This window comes from Centruroides vittatus, unplaced genomic scaffold (assembly GCF_030686945.1).
Source record: "Centruroides vittatus isolate TY-2023 unplaced genomic scaffold, ASM3068694v2 contig_628, whole genome shotgun sequence".
NCBI classification, from domain to species: Eukaryota; Metazoa; Arthropoda; class Arachnida; order Scorpiones; family Buthidae; genus Centruroides; species Centruroides vittatus.
In genome coordinates, this window is record NW_027122385.1 from 6,401,896 (window position 1) to 6,418,932 (window position 17,037).

Genomic DNA, 17,037 nt, shown 5'->3' on the forward strand with positions numbered 1-17,037 from the left:
AATTTCCCGAAGAAAAATGTCTGAAGTTAACACTGTACATGTGGTCTCCTATTAGTCTCAAAAAACAAGTGGTCTATGTTTCCATTATTATACAGTATCATGTGTAATGTAGAATAAATTTCATCTGCATCTTTTTTTCTAATTAGCTATTAAAATGAAATGTTAATCCTAGACGAATTTCGTCTGGTGTGAACCATCATACGTCAAGTATTATTTTTAAATTCTTGCACTGTATTTTATTAGCAGTATTGTTGTTTCTTGACTTTTCCATCTTGCAATAGTAAAGAATTAGCAATCATCACTTGCACGTGGAATAGTTTTAATTGGTGATTTGAGCTTAATTTGGGTGTATCACACTCATCAATAATTATAGTGCATAAATTATAAACAACCAGCAAGTAAAAGTTACAACAAAGAGATGATTTTGTCTCTTCAATAGATGAGAAAAATAATTAATGTATGCCACTGTGAAAAACATCTAAAAGAAAAACTGTATGCATGAATTGTAGGCATAAGGAGATGTTATGGCCACTACATTATTATATTGCTATGAAGATGGAAAAAACCGTTAGTAGAATTGCTCACAAAATAATCCTTTGTAATGTTCATGTTTACATGAGGTTTGATTCCATATATTAGAGACAAAATAAGTTATCGTTTTTTCATGGTTATTTTTTATTACATTTGAAAAAAACATTTATAACCCAATTTTATAACTGTTTTATTACATCATAACCCAATTATGACATATCGTATAGCAAAAGTAAATAAACATCTTTAGAGCAATAAAAATGCCACAGGAAGTGAAGTGACATGTACCACACAATATTCAAACAGTGACAATTGCGGAGTTATTCGTCCTCATCCAGTGATAACTCTAATTTAAAAAAGAATTCATCAAACAGTTGCTTAACTTTCCCGGCAACATTTGCTGGCGCCATCTGTTATCATATTTTATTTAAAACACTTTTTATATTTTTAACTATTATAAAATGGCAAAAACCTTAATTTCATAAAAAAAAAATTGTAAACGCTAAGTAAAATCGGCATTCAGTCGGACTCCCATTACCTCCCACCCTTCCACCTTTAATCACCAAAATTTAATAGCTTCCGTTCTCCTAATAAACAATCCTCCCTGTAAAATTTTAAAAATTTTCGTCAAAAAGCACAGGAATTATTAAGCTTCAGATAGGGTGAACAAAATCGTGTCCTCATAAACTAATGTTCATACATACAGAAACTCTAACACGACCAATTAGAGAGTAAAAGGCATAAAAACAAGAAATTTAAAGCCAATTAACAGCAAGAAGTTCTCCCATAGACTTACTGTACTATAGCAAGGTGGAGATTTCCAAAATATTTAAGACTAGAGATGAACTCTTTTGTCAGTGTACAGTCAGACAACCTAAACAAAAGCCAATCCAAGTAATTATATTGCAAACATTTATTAAATTTTAAATGATTGGAAATAATAAAAAAAATAAGTATCGCTTATCGCACCGGGGAGCCGACGCCATGACAGCACGGTAATTTGACACTCCCCTGTCATAAATCACAACTTTGAACGTAAACATCTCCAGTTCTACTGCAGCTAGAATGGGTGCGTTCTTTTATTCCTCCGCGTAACTCCACGCGAGCGACATCCGTTTAAAAATTCCTACGGAACGTGTTCCTAAATTCCGGTCGGAGTGCGCGCCGTCGAACGGCAAAAACGGCCGTTTGTAGCAGTAGTTTGTCGTAAAACAAGATGGCTTCCTCCATGTCACATGTGATGGCTTACCAATGCCCGTTATGTGGATATACTAAAGAAAGTTTAGAAGATGTGCAAGCGCATGTTAACTCACATGGTGTTGTAGCAGGTAAGTGTTAGATCAATTTTTTTTTGTTTTCGAATAGGTAAGCATTATTCTAATTTATTCGTGGCTACTTTGAATTCTCAGTCGGCAAGACAATCCAGTTGATGGTTAAATTTTACAAGTGGAACACTTCTTTTATTTATTTATTTTTCAAAAGTGAAAAGAAGGGTTGAAAGTTATCAAAATTTCACTCGAAAGAAACAAATAGTTTAATTTAATACACTGTGTAACAGAATTATAAGGACAACAGTTAAGTTTTGATTTCTCAACTTCAATTTGTAATATTCTTTTGAAATTTTAGATTTATTATAATGAACACAAAACAGTGTTAAAAGTTTATCATCATTAATATTTGATGATAATAATAAAGATATTTATACAAGAATTTTGAAATTAACTGCATTTTTAAATGTAATAATTATAAGGACACCATATTTTTGGTCAAATTCATTTATTTAATACTGTATTTAGTTGGACCTCCTTTGTTTGAATAACATTAAACACACTATTAGGCATAGTTTTAATAAATTTTTGTAATTGTTTTACTCCAATATTTTCCCAAGCATCCATAAAACCCAAATTTTAACTGGTTTACATGAGAAAACCAATTATTTCCATCAATTAATGGTCCAAATCAAATTAAATTATTTTGTTTAGTAGATAGCTGCTTGTTACTTAGTAAGGGGAAAAAAATCTCTTATTTGTTTTCTTGCTTTGTCTATCCATACATTAGCCACAGCAGTTTTAGAATGATTAACTATTGTAGTTATTTCTCTTAAACACTTATTCAGCATCTCATAATTTATATATATTTCAACTATCAGCCTCTGAAAGTTTTTGCTAAGTCTTGGCACTGTCATTAGTGTTTAAAACTGTTAAATCATTAAGATTTCAAAAACTTTAAATGACTGGCTGTTATAATATAATAACCATCCATTAAATTGTTTAATAAAATATATTTACATTTATAGAGTATTATAACTTTAAACCATTCAAAAATAAACTGGTCTTAATTTAGGAATGAGTTAATTTCCAAAATTGCTTATAAATATCTTAGTGTCATCAAACATTAATGATGATTAATTTTTAACATTTTGTGTTTATTATAATGTATGTGCTATATATATTATTATTAATATACAGTACAGTATATATATATATACACATATACTGTATATCAATGATAATTATTAGGTCTAATACTTTAGCAACAGCACACATTTTAACACCTATCCAGGGATTGTTTTAGCTGTAAAATCGAACTCATTTTTTGCTGATGAATTCATTGCCTAGAATATTTCAATTTTTCAACTAGAAGCAGTATAAATTTAGTAGTGAATTTAATTTAAATGTTACAGGAACGTCAGTTCAAGACCACGACAGTGGGATTTCGATTCCCAGTTCCCAGGAAGATTCGAGTGGTGCAAAATGGCCCTATAAGGACATTTTAAGATTAATTTAAATACGAAAAGACATGAACGAAATGTTCGAAAATGGGCTAACAAGAAAGTCCATATTATGGAACAGGTGTGTATTTGATACCTTTTTCCTTCTATCTTATTTTGTTACTAGCAAGAAACCGTTATGAGCTGTTTATCAGTGATTTCAATAAGGCTTGATATAAACCTTTAACTTGAATCAGTAATGTTGTAAACAAATTGGGAACTTTTGCTTTAACTCTTAAACATAAGTCATTTCAAATATTTTTTCAAAAACATTTGAGAAGTGTTTAATAAAGGTTTATATCAACCTTACCTACACATGTAAATCACCGATAAACATTTAAGCACTTTGTAAGGTCTGCCCCGTCTGATATAATACAAAAACAGTCCTATGCTAATTGTAACCGTTCATTGTAATGCCAATACATTGCTTCTACAGAATTGCTGCAGAAATATCAGAAACGGGAGTAAAAGTGTCTGGGGAAGGATGCAGAAAAAAAAGTGGGATGGACCGTGGAGAACGTATAAAAAAGTAAAAAAACATAATAATACATCTGGCAGAAACAGGTGACTTGTTTTCTTTTTTATTGAAATTTCACTTATATTTCTCAATACTAAATACATTGTGGTCTTTTTTCAGGAGGACATGGTGTTATTATAATAACATGGATGAGTGGCTCGGTGAACGTCCTGATGTGGCATCACCTTTCACTCTTAGCAGTGAAAGCTACTCGTCAGGTACTGGAAATCCAGAATCAGAAGTTTCTGCATCTCCACTGCCTGAAGTTTCTGCATCTCCATCACCTTCACCAGTCCAACGTCCAAAACGAGAATTATCAACAGATGTTGAACGTGAGACTGCAAAATATACGAGGAACATATGCTCGTCTCTGTGAGTCGTCCGATTCTTCGTAGGAGGAAGAGGAAGGATTCTCATGCCGCCGCTATATTAGTCATATAGCGGCGGCATGAGAAACGTCTGCAAAGGATAGATGAAGTTAACGATTTATTTAAACAATTTATAGAAGAAATAGAAAATGTTAACAAATAAAAAGATAAATAAAAGTAGTTTATGGAAACCAGAAACTACTGTATATGCAAAATGTTTTAATTAACCATAAATAAATAGCTCATAACTCCACTTTATCCAACACCAGAATATAATCAATTATTTACTCCTTTCCTCTTAAGGTACATAATTAATAAATAGCTCATTAGTGGAATATTTTGCTTACTACTAAATGTCTTGGTTTATAAGTTTTGAGCAATTCTGTCACGCTTTGCATTTCCACCTTGCTTTTGCTCAATGACACATGATCAATAAATAATATACTCCGAGGTTATGATTGCCTGGATCCTGGAAAACAAAAAATGTTACACTTGTTATATATGTACAGTACATAATACCAAAACTTAGGGTAAAAAAAATTAATGTACTTTTTCCAGTTCGGTATTTTCTTCTTGTAGGATGCCCCCTCTTGTAATACAAATATTGTGTAACACGCAACAAGCCATTACAACAGATGGTATCAACTCCATTTTCGACATGTCTAAATAATGCAGTCTTCTCCATCTTCCTTTCAGGTGAGCAAATGACCGTTCAATAACACTTCTGGCTGATGATAATTTGCTATTGTACCGGACTTCGGTAGCTGTCAAGTGCCCATTGTCAGGATATGGTTTCATTAGTTGCTTATTTATTGGATAAGCACCATCTCCAACAATATGGGAGTCATATGGAAACATTGTTTCAGCCTCCCTGGCTATTTTTCCAGATAATGTAGAGCGAGCATAAACCTCGGCATCATGGACACAGCCACATTCACCAGCATGGCAGGAGATGAAAACCATAGAATTGTCACACACAGCTGAAAACAAGAGAGTTAAAAAACATTATTAGAGTACAGATCTGTACTGTAGAACTTCAGATTGAATTAAGAAAATTCATAGAAAGTGATTGTCTATATTACTGTATAGAACTACATAATTCATAACAGAACAAATTTGTTAATGTTAATGTGACAATTTTCTATTCATGGACTAGATCACTTTGTATCAAAAGTGACATCACATACCTTGCAAGATAATAGAATGGTAGCCGTGGCGGTTTACATATGCGACTGCATATATTCGTGGCGCTGGAATTTCAATGTGGGTGCCATCAATAGCTCCTACTACACCTGGAAAACCACTCTTGTTGTGGAAACTTTGTATAATTTCTTGCACTTGCTCTTTTGAAGGCCATTTTATAAACTGTGGTGCAAGTTCTGAGAGAGCAGTGCATGTTGTTTGCACAACACGAAATAATGTTGATTTGGATACACCAAACCTGTCACTAACAGACCTACAATATATTAAATATCTTATTACTACGTGGAAATTACTATAAAGAGATTAGAGAGTAATCCTGCAATTTACATCTGTCAATAAATGACTGATTCTGTCAATATTGTATAAGATTTCACTATACAGTAGTTTAACATATACCAAATGCCTAAAATGCAATTAGTCATATTAAAAAATAGATATCAAAAATGTTATCTCAAAAATAAACTGAGCAAAAAAATAAGTCAACTCTTTTGAAGATGACAGGATTAGATAAAAACTTAAAATGATAAATTGCAGTTTTTTTGCAGTTAATGTTGATCGACATAAACTTCAGGATTACTGGTTGGCGTTATTTCGTAATACGTGTTGTTAATATTTACCTGTATGCCTCACGGTTGCCCAAAAACTATAAGGTCATCAGCACCTTATCACATGCTGTCAAAGACGGTCTCCCTGCTCTGTTAACCGCATGATTTGTAATTTTTGGCATCAGAAAATTACTGAGTGCTTCAAATGAAGCCCTACTGAGCCTAAAGTGAGATTTGAAGTCACTAGAGCTGGAAAAAAAATAATAATAGCGTAGTCCTCTAGTGGAGTTTTTTCTATATGGGTCTTATCCTACCTGTATAACGGAACAATCTCGGTGATGTAATTTTTTATCCGAGGAACATATGCTCGTCTCTGTGAGTCGTCCGATTCTTCGTCGGAGGAAGAGGAAGAATCTGCTTCAAATATATGCAAAAACGCGTATTTTAACGTCATAGCTCCTGTCATCACGTATCATCGATAGATATAGACGCCGCCATTTTGTTTTTCCTTTCAGCCATTCCTAAATGCCTACAAACTGCAGCGCACGCCAGCAGTAGCGGCGACGCGGAACGACCGCTATTAAAGAACGCACCCAATGACGCCGTTTGTTCTGTTAGACACAGAAACACTTCAACTTTGTAACCAGTATGTTAAACAATACAATTTTTTAAATTAATTTTTTTAAATAAAAATACGTCGAACTTTTGTCTTTTTAAAAATTTTTTCTCGTCAATTATAAAAACAAATACGATAATCAGAGAGACAAAAGTGTTTATAGACAAAATAAAAAGACAGCGCGTCTGTAGCGCAAAATTCAAGAAAAATATGGCAATTTTAAATTATTTTACAAAAAATCCGAGCCTCAGGGCTTGTCGTTTTTTGCGTTTTTTTCGAAAATCCAGGTGTCAAAAGGGTAAACAAATGTTAGTGAATTAACTAATATGTTTTAAAAAAATTTCTAACTTTTCCTTTCTCGGTTAAGGATTGTAGACAGGTTTCTGAAGAAGTCTACTTATTCTATCTGCATCCAAACGTTTTACTTTCCTGGCCTATTATGTACGAGTATATAACACAAGAAAGTTTGCAATTGTGTTAAATTTGATCCTCCAGAATTTTTGCTTAACCTCGAAAAGTAAAAGAACAGAAATAATTTCCTATACATTTATGTGTCATTGGTGCCTACATTAAAAAAAGTAATTTCTACTCTAGAAGTTAAGTCGTTTATCTTTTTATAATAATTAATAATATAAAAGTTATTTTTGAAAACTATCTTATAACAGATTGAGCCACACCAAATTTTAATTTTGTGTTTTCCTCGTCTTTGTCACAATCAGTCTGTCTTCTATTATAATAAATGGTTCACTCATCAGGTCAATAATTTATCAAAAATTATTTAATATTCTCTGTGAACACACATGGCGCGTCATATTGAAAACAATGTCTTTCCCATTAATAATATTCCACACTAAATGAAATACATAAAAGAAACACAAAAAATGAACAACAATAAATAAAATACAAATACTATATCCAGAAAATAACGAAGAATACATCAATAAATAAAAACAGTAAAACTTAAAATAGTTACAGAATAAAGTCTGTTTATGTATTTAATCAACATTTCTTGCAAATCTTTTTGAATTTTGAAAGCAAAGATTATGAGTATTATTTGATATGTGCCTAATTAAATCTAAATACAGATGTATATCGTAAAATTCAACGTAGTCATCAGCTCTACCCACCAACTTACTCAAAGAACTGAGGATCATGTAACGGCAACTTCTCTCTGCATTTTCAACCGAACCTGTGGTCATTAGCTTTGAATGGCAACTCTTGATTGTTAGATGAAAGAAAGGATTGTGGAATGACATCCCTCACAGTACGCCACCCACTCTTTACAGCAAGTACTGATTGCCACACCTCATAGCATCATCTTCGCAGTAAACTTTAAAAACGATTTTACATCTGAGATTTAAAATCGTTATAAAAGTTTAAATTAGCATAAATTTGACCTTCTGTAATTCTAAGTTATATATTGAATAAAATTCGTTTTTTTCCCTGCAATTTAATCCTTATAAGCATAAAATTAAGCTGTAAAACTAAATTAGCTTTATGGAAAACCCCGTGAACTTTGACCTATCGTCCCGAAAGTTTTTCCAGCATATCACTGTTAATGAGAAAAGCTTAAGTTTCAAATTTCAGCTTTCTAGAACTAGTAGTTCGTTCTCGTAGAGAAAGTAGAAATTTTCTGTAGTGCCGAACGAAGAAAAGGAAAAAGGAGGAGAAGATGAAACTTCAGTTTTTTTGGCATTTCTGCACTTTTCAATTGCTTATATTTCGGCAACCGCTTTATAGAAAATTTTTAAATTTGGCACATTACCCATGAAAATAATTTCCTTTCGAACGAGATATTCCGAATTACTCCTGGTGTTTGGGAGCGGAAAAATCAATCTTCGAAAATCGGCAACTCTGATTCCCATTTATAGTTAGTCAATGACTTTTACTTGGCATAGAGTCACTGCCGTGACTTCTGATTTCAAGTTCAAAAAATTGATTAAGCTGAAAAAGATTTATATAAAAAAGACCGAAGTGTGCTACATTAAGTGAATAGGAAAATTATAATTTTTCAAGAAATACTCGCATGTAACTTGCGGAAAAAATTCCCCAAGAAATTAAATTGGAAATTACGAAAACGAAAACCGAATAAAGAAGAAGAGGCACTTGTTGCGCCTTTAATTTGCTGGGACAACATCAGTGGCGTAGCGTAGTGGGGGCGATAGGGGCGGCCCGCCCCGGGCGGCACTTTTAGGGGCGGCAAAATTTCACAATGAATAATAATATCTTGTAAAAATACCTAAATAAGGGGCAAAATTTTCCTCCGCCCCGGGCGGCTGACACCCACGCTACGCCACTGGACAACATTACACTTCCGGACTACCTCGGAACTACCCATGGCATGTCGTCCCATGTATGCTCCTAGTTCTACCAAGCCACATCCAGAGCGTGAGATGCCTAATATCGAAAGATTCATTGTCGGCATGAAAGATGTTCACAAAGAACACTATAAATTATTTGCTTTCGCAAAAGCACATACACCGACGCTTTTCTTTAGGCCCATTATTGATAAAGAAAGATCACCTATGCTACTGTTAGAAAATGCGGTACACAACCTAGCATTATGTACACATCCACACACAAAAGAATACAAGAACATCGTTACGATATTCTAAATAAAAATCATACCATCGTTCTGTCAATTTACGACACTGAGACCGGAGTGAAAGTCGGCCTACAAAATGTCACATTATTTAAAAAATCCTTTCAAACCGACCACATTAGGGGTCTAGAAGCTCTAGAAATATACAAGGACGGTCTCTCAGGCAATCGTATTAGCTATAAACATGGATAAAGTGTCTCGTATGCATGGCAGTGCCTTTATAAAAAAACCGGGTAATACCGACATAAATTAATTAGTAATTTTTTGTAATATTTTATGTCTTTTATGTATATCTGATTTATTTTTTTTAATTCTTAAAAAATACCAACGACTATATTTACTTATGTGTTTTTCTGTCTTTTCTGAATTTCGAGAACTGTTAGGTAGAAAAATCCCTGAACAGAACAGATATGGATAGTACAGGGGCAGAAGCACCCATTAACTATATAATAGAGGTTGAGGCGCACGTATTCAGCCAAAAACGTGAACGGTGAACGGACGAGCACCGCCATCTGGCAATTCTATACGGTCGATAATGGCGTTTGCTACGTCTAGAATGGCGAGTAGAAGATCGGCTAAACTTCTTTATTTTTTTGTGTTTGGGGTTAAAATTATGCCGTATTTTATTAGAATAATGATTATTTAAGCATTTTCGAATAATATTGTAAAGAAACAGACGATATTAATCCAGAAATTATTTAATTATTCAATTTTTTAGCGAGTGATGCGAAGTGCCTATAGAATTTACATATAATAGCTTATCTTAAGGGAGGTTTGTTCTTCCACGGCATCTTCTGCCATCAACAGCGTAATACATTTGTACATTTTGTAAAAATTAATTTTCCGAGTTTCTTTCAAATTTACATAAGCCACTACTTCCCTCGACAGAAGTATGAGGTAGTCCTATCGTCCCATCGACTGCCTCAATGCTAATTAAAAATAATTATTTAGTGTTATTAAACATCCTATAAATACTTTTAAACAGTTTAATCTGTTTATTTACATTTGCTGGTAACTCTCGATGTTAAATGTATCCGCCATTTTTTCAACAAATTTCCCGTGAGTCAATGCGCGACGTTTACTGAGTTACGTGATGTTGTGAAAGAGCGTCGCAAGGTCTTTTACCTAAACTTTAAAACGTCAAACGTGTACTTCTGCTTGCCGTACAAGTTTAACGTTTGCACTTGCGCCTCAACCTCTCTAATAACATCCAATGCAAACCAGAAGTTATGTTATTTAAAGTGAAAATTTTTCCCTGAAAGATGTTAGATAGATCACCGTCACAACTCTATTGTTAAAGGAAAAGCATTATGACAGGAGCAAACCACTACAAATGTAAAGTGGAGAGAATATACAGAGTATTTATAATTAAAGTTCCACTTTGAAATGGCCATAAAATGAAAACTACTGAACAGAATGTTATCAAACTTGGTAATAGTGTACATGACGTCATGGAATTTTTTATTTCCCGCGAAAAAAATAGTTTAAAAACTCACCACCAACGAGAAATGGCGCTGTATGCAATATTGTTAAACAAATTCGAACAGATTCGAAAAAAGTGATACACGATATAGTTCACGGTAAGCACTTTCAAACAGAGGAAGACAAATGACATAACAAATTTCTTCCTAAGTAATTTTACACTTCCAAAACATGTTAAATTATCATATTGCAGATTTGGCGGCTATAACAACTAAATCATGTGGCAAAAAAGTGGCTTCATTCATCCTATGGTATATTAAACAGAAGAAAATAGAAAATGTCACTTTCCATAATTCGATTATATCCAGTTCAATTTATTACTGTCTTTTACTTTCTCGGCTGTAATATATACATTACAAGTGAATTAGAATCATGTCAAATTTGAGCATCCGAGTTTTTTGCAAATCTTGACGTTTTAAGATTTGACGAAACCAAAGAAATGAAAAAACTGGCTAAAGAATTGCGCAGATATGTGCATGTTGGCATCTATTTTGTTTAATATATCAATTTGTTTTTTAAATTACTGCAACGCAATTCTTGGGCGATCTTCCTAAGGCAGTGATTCTCAACCTTTCTGAGGCCGCGGAAGATCATTCATATACTTTATATTACACGGAGCATTAGCATCAATACATTCAAAAATTGATAAGCAATTCCATGTTTACTATTCTCAGGAAACAATGAAGCAATAGAATAATACACAGTCTCTCGGACATCCTCCATTTTGAATCCGACCACTCACGTACGCGACCGCTCACTTTGAGCAACAACAGTGTCAGTCCTGACGTAGGCATCACCAATCCCGTTCCGACCCTTCGATCACATATTGAAACAAAATGAAAATGAGGCAAGTACAAACTCTTTCCTCCGCAACTAAATTAACATTATCTATGTGTTTTGCAATCTTCTCCTGTTTCAAATGGAGGTCACGAATAGTAAACCATTTGTAACCTGCTCTTATGATTCAAATTCTGCACACAGACTGCACTGCTCCAATCTATACAATATAAACAAGTAAATAATTAATAAAAAGCTTGATTTAGAAACTCCCCACTTTTATGTTAGTTTAATTACTATTAAATTAAACTCGAAATCAAAATTTACAACATTTACTCCCAAAGTTGTGATTACTGGTTCCTTAAATTATAAAGCACATCATAAATATTTTATGATAAACTGATTTATTACGATTTCTACTTTGAACTTTTTGATAAAGTTTCATTGAAGTTGATAAAGATAGATAAAACTTTTAGTTTATATAATACATTTAGTTATAAGAATAAATAAAATCATATAAACTATATCATTTGGCTAACAACCGAGGTAAGTAAGCGTAAACGATTTTATCTCATAAACTTTTCTTACATCCCTTCTATAATTTGCATACGATTCACATCACATTAAAGTTAAAATGCATCTTTTATTAGTAAATTGCTTTGTTTAATGTTTACATATTTAATTTATTTATTTACTTCACTATATTTATTTTAGAAACTAATATATACTTACCGATTGTTTCCAAATACTAATTTTTAATAGAAATGGAATATAAATATATAAGAAGGGTTGTCTCTACTACATTATCACGTATTGGATATTATATCGGTTGCCATCCTCAAATATCTGTTGCAGTCACCTTTATAATGTCAGTCCTTTTATCAATGGGATTATTAAACATTCCGTTACAGAAAGATGTAGAATACTTTTATATCCCATCCGATGCAAGAAGCAAGATTGACAGAGCAACTGTTGAATCCATTTTTTCCACGAACATGTCACAATGTGATTATAGAAGGATGACAAGGTTCGAAGCATTTGCAGCAATAATAGTTGTACCTAAAACCGGAACTTCTGTAATGGAGGAATCAATAATCGAAGATATCATTAAATTTGACGAAATTATACGAAATGTCACTATCTTCTGGAATAACGCATTCGTACGTTACGAAGATTTGTGTTGTAGAAAGGAAAGGAATAAATGTCAGGAAAACATTGCTTTGTATTTGAAAGGAAAAACAAATGACGTCAAACAAGGAACGTACAAAATCAAGTAAGTTTTTATTTTTCTTATATTTGAACATTCATAATGTTTGAAATAAACATTTCAATTCTGATAAGATAGAGTCAGTTACGGTTCCTTTAACCTCTACATAAACATTCTTTTAATTATTAATTTAATTTTGTTTTATCTATTATCAATTACAATTGGAAAATTCTTGAGATTTCAGACATCTACCCCCTTATTTACAGTAAAATTTTGATTCAAATACATAAAATACAACAAATACTGTGTAGTGCCACCAACTAAAAATCAAAATGCAAATAAAAATAATTAAGAGAAAAAGCAAAATTACAATTCGTTTACACGCCTTTTTGAAACAACCTGAAATAAATAGGTATATTTTATTACGTTTCTTCGTGATTTTACCCAAAAGAGAGTAGGCAGCCATGAACCAGATCGGTATACAACAGTCAACAAGAGATCGAAATTTAGCGAAGAAAACGGAATGCAAATAACTTGGTGTAGATTTTAACTTTTTATAAAAGACTGAGTTACACAATTGTATTTTTTATTAGTAACAACATACAGATTTAGCCTTTCAGATATTTTTAGAATCTTATTGTTTCAGTTACTGCGAAATGTGTCAATCAGTTTTACTTAAAAATCGTTTCGAATTCAACTTGACAAATATTCCTTGAGAATAATGGGCTATAGACATGTCTGACCAGAATACTTATCATAGAAACTTTTCTAAATAACCACACTAATGTTCAATACAAAGCTAAATTTAGCAATATTTGACGAATATATTCACTCACTTTGATAACCTTGAGCTCTTAATAATTCTTGAACACGGTTGAAATTCTAAAAACGGACATAATATTTTGTTCGCCCAAATCCGAAATTCAATCGTATTTTATTCGTCCAAAACAACCTTTTAGTGGTTATCGAAATACTAATGTTTGTTTAGAAAGGTCACTATCATCTTCTGAATGTGTGCGTTGCCATACACTTCTTTGGTGATGAAAAACTATAACAAGGCAAGAAGGACTGTGACCGTTCTTTTGGACTGATTGTCAATAAACCAAAAGCTACCGCGAATACGTGGAATGTCGCTTGAATTTGACTTCATGGTCTACATCTAGCCTATCTTTGGTGAAACAGCGATTATTACCAGCACGTTGACATTTGTCAAAAGTGAAATAGACCTCGTCATCCCTAAACACAAAGATTGAAGTGTCATGATTCCATTACGCAGCTTCAGAAGAAAGTTTTCTTGAGTGGCAAGTTGCTAGCGACCTTGTGGAAAGCCTTCGCTAAATGAAACGTATCAAGCATTTTTTAGCTTTTGTTCGAGAGTTCTCGAAACGTCGAGATTTGCAAAAAAAATGTGGACAGACAAATATGACAAGGTTATAATACTCTCCTGTATTATGCTACAACAATCGAAAATTAAAAGTTGGCTATATTCGGTCAGAATTCTCTGTGCTGATTACTGCAAATATATAATTTTAAAACCTTTCATGAGATTATATTTATTAAATGAAATACGGTTAATTATATATTTGTCATACTTTCATTCTTGATATATTTCACCACATATCGAAAAATGTCAGTTTGACAGTAACAATATTGTATGCAAATCGCCTATCTACATATTAATTCCCACGAAGATAAAATATATTGTAATATCAACATTAAAAATACCATTTCAATAATCTCGCCAGTTTATATAACTATACAGAAATTTTTAGCACTTTACATAATTTTGAATACCTCGCTTGTTTAGCAACATTGACATCTCATCTTGTCACGTACAACGTGAGCTACTAGGCAATTGTGCCCCATGGTAGGTTGTGACCTACGATGTGACAAAGTTAGTAATTATATATTTGTTTTTTACGCGGGGAGTGGGAAAATAATGCTTACCGGGAGGTCTTTTAAGGGTAACTGGCCACTATTCAGGCATTACTGACGTGGAGAAATCCCCGAAAACTGCACGTGGCAAGCCCGTCCTGGTGCAGCGCCAACCTATGACCGAACTCCCAGTGTTCAGGAAAAGAAACCGCTTTGCCACTGGTCCTAATGGGCAGTTTCTCTACTCCTATTTTTTAGAGCACCCCCTTGCGTTAAATATATGCTAACAATAAAAATAATCTTTATATTCAGTCACAAATAATTTAAAAAAATTGCATTGATGCAGACTAAATAAATAATTTTTTGTACATTAAATACAACACGTAATGGGTGTTTTCTGACAAATTTTTTTCGGTTTGTTTTCTCGACTAGTAAGGTCTCAATTGTGAAAGATGAGAATTGCATCGATCTTCTCCGTTAATTTCCTTGATAACATAAGTGACTGGGTTAATCACAGATATTACTTTGTAAGGACAATCCATCTGCTTTGTATCTTATGACATGAATCTTTTGGAAAGTACTAAATCTCCTTTTTGAAGAGCCATTCATTTATGGTGATCATGTTTTTATTTGTCTGAAAGGCTTCTCGAACATCTTTTGAAGCGTTCTACACAGTTATTACTCAATCAATGATGATGTCTTCAAAGGTATCTCCTCGTTCTCTATGATTTTTGCCTTTGCTATTTTTACTTTCCTAGCTGTTATTCAGAGGGTAAGTATGGCAATCCGGCAAAAAATCAGCCACCAGATTTTTACATTTTTGGACTGAAGACACCTTGGAACTTCGAGAAATACAAAAAAAATCGAGGTTCTTTCTGTACGTATAAATGTGTCTGTATGTATGTCAGGGCACAATTTTGTTCACCCTGTTTGAAGTTTAATAATTTCTGTGATTTTTGTCGATACTTTTTGAAATTTGGCACGGAAGTTTGCTTTTTCAGAGGATTAATAGTATTAAGTTTTGGTGATTAAAGGTCAAGGGGTGGGAAGAGAGGAGGATGTATGTATCTCGAGTAGGATCAAACTTAATGACGATTTTACTCCTTAATAGCATTTACAATTTTTACAAAACTCATCCTACCCTCAAAATTAAGCTTTTTGCCATTTTATAATAAATAAAAATATTAAAATATTTAATAATAAATTATTATAACATATGATGCTCACACACATTTAAATGAAAAGTTAAGCAACTTACGCTGAATTTTTTGGTTCTTTTGTTGCACTGGATTTATCTATGAAGTAAATAAAATGGCACATAAACTATATAGGTTTTTGTTTTCACGTATTGTATGCTAATATGGTACTTTTAAGTAACGTTTCCAAGCAGCTACATCATCGTTATTGTATGTTTTCAAGAGTCTGATTTATTCTTTCAACTAAGGTTTTGTTAATAACCCCTAACATACTTTGCATACTTTGTTTCGTACATGTCTCAGTTTTCAGTTTTCAGTTTTCTGTTCTTCTCTATGGTTTACTTTTTCGTGGACTCGAATCTGTTGCTCTGCTGTTCCTTGAAATGTGTCCTAGCTTTAGCAGCGAAAACAGTTTGCATTTTCCATTGGCATTAGATAACTCCAAAGTAGTGACTTTGTCCTTTTTTGTTACTTAGCAGCAGAATTCGGCTGACTTATTGCTTTTTTGGGGTTTTCTTTGATTGTATTAATTAGTAAGGAAGTAGTCTTAACATTAAGTAAAAGTATTGAGTGAGTGATTAATTAGATTGTTGCTATCTCGTTTCCACTCTCTTAAACCATAAAAGCAATGTAATTCGCTTTTCAAATTTTTGGCAAAGACGTTCGTTATTTTCAGTCATTGATCTTGCAACCAATTGCATATTGCCAATCTAAAGCAGATTCTTTCCATTTACTGATTCCCACCGGCAATATTTCACTCTCTGCTAACTTTTGGTAGTTTTTAATAATTTATACATGTTGTATCGTTTCCTGCACTTTCCATTTTACAGCAATTAAACTCTGATAATGATTGGGTCAGATCTGGGTACAGCTTGTATTTTTATTATGGTGTTGTTCATTTGCTGCTATTTGTTCCTTTTCTCCTGCATCATTGTTTTCATTAATTACACCACATGCATGGTCGCTTCCAATGTTTGACTTCATTATCATCAATAATCGAACAATTATTAATAGTGTTCTTATTTGTCACTTATTCTGATTTTTTACTTCAATCTTCATGTAGATTACGGAAAACATTATTATCTAAAGCCGGCAAAGGGATAATTTAATTAAAAAATGAAAATAAAAATCGAGAATGTCCAAGTTAAATGGCTTAAGACTCATTGTACATCGATAAGTCTGGCAACTTTGTATTAAGTAAAAAAGTATTTAGCATGCGCACACAGTTATTATTGAAGGGCCTTGCTACAGAAATGTATGTGCTTATAAATAATTTTTATATTAACTATATTAATTTTATATTTACGCATTTCAGTTTTCTATTTTGAAACTTTATTTGCTTTCATAT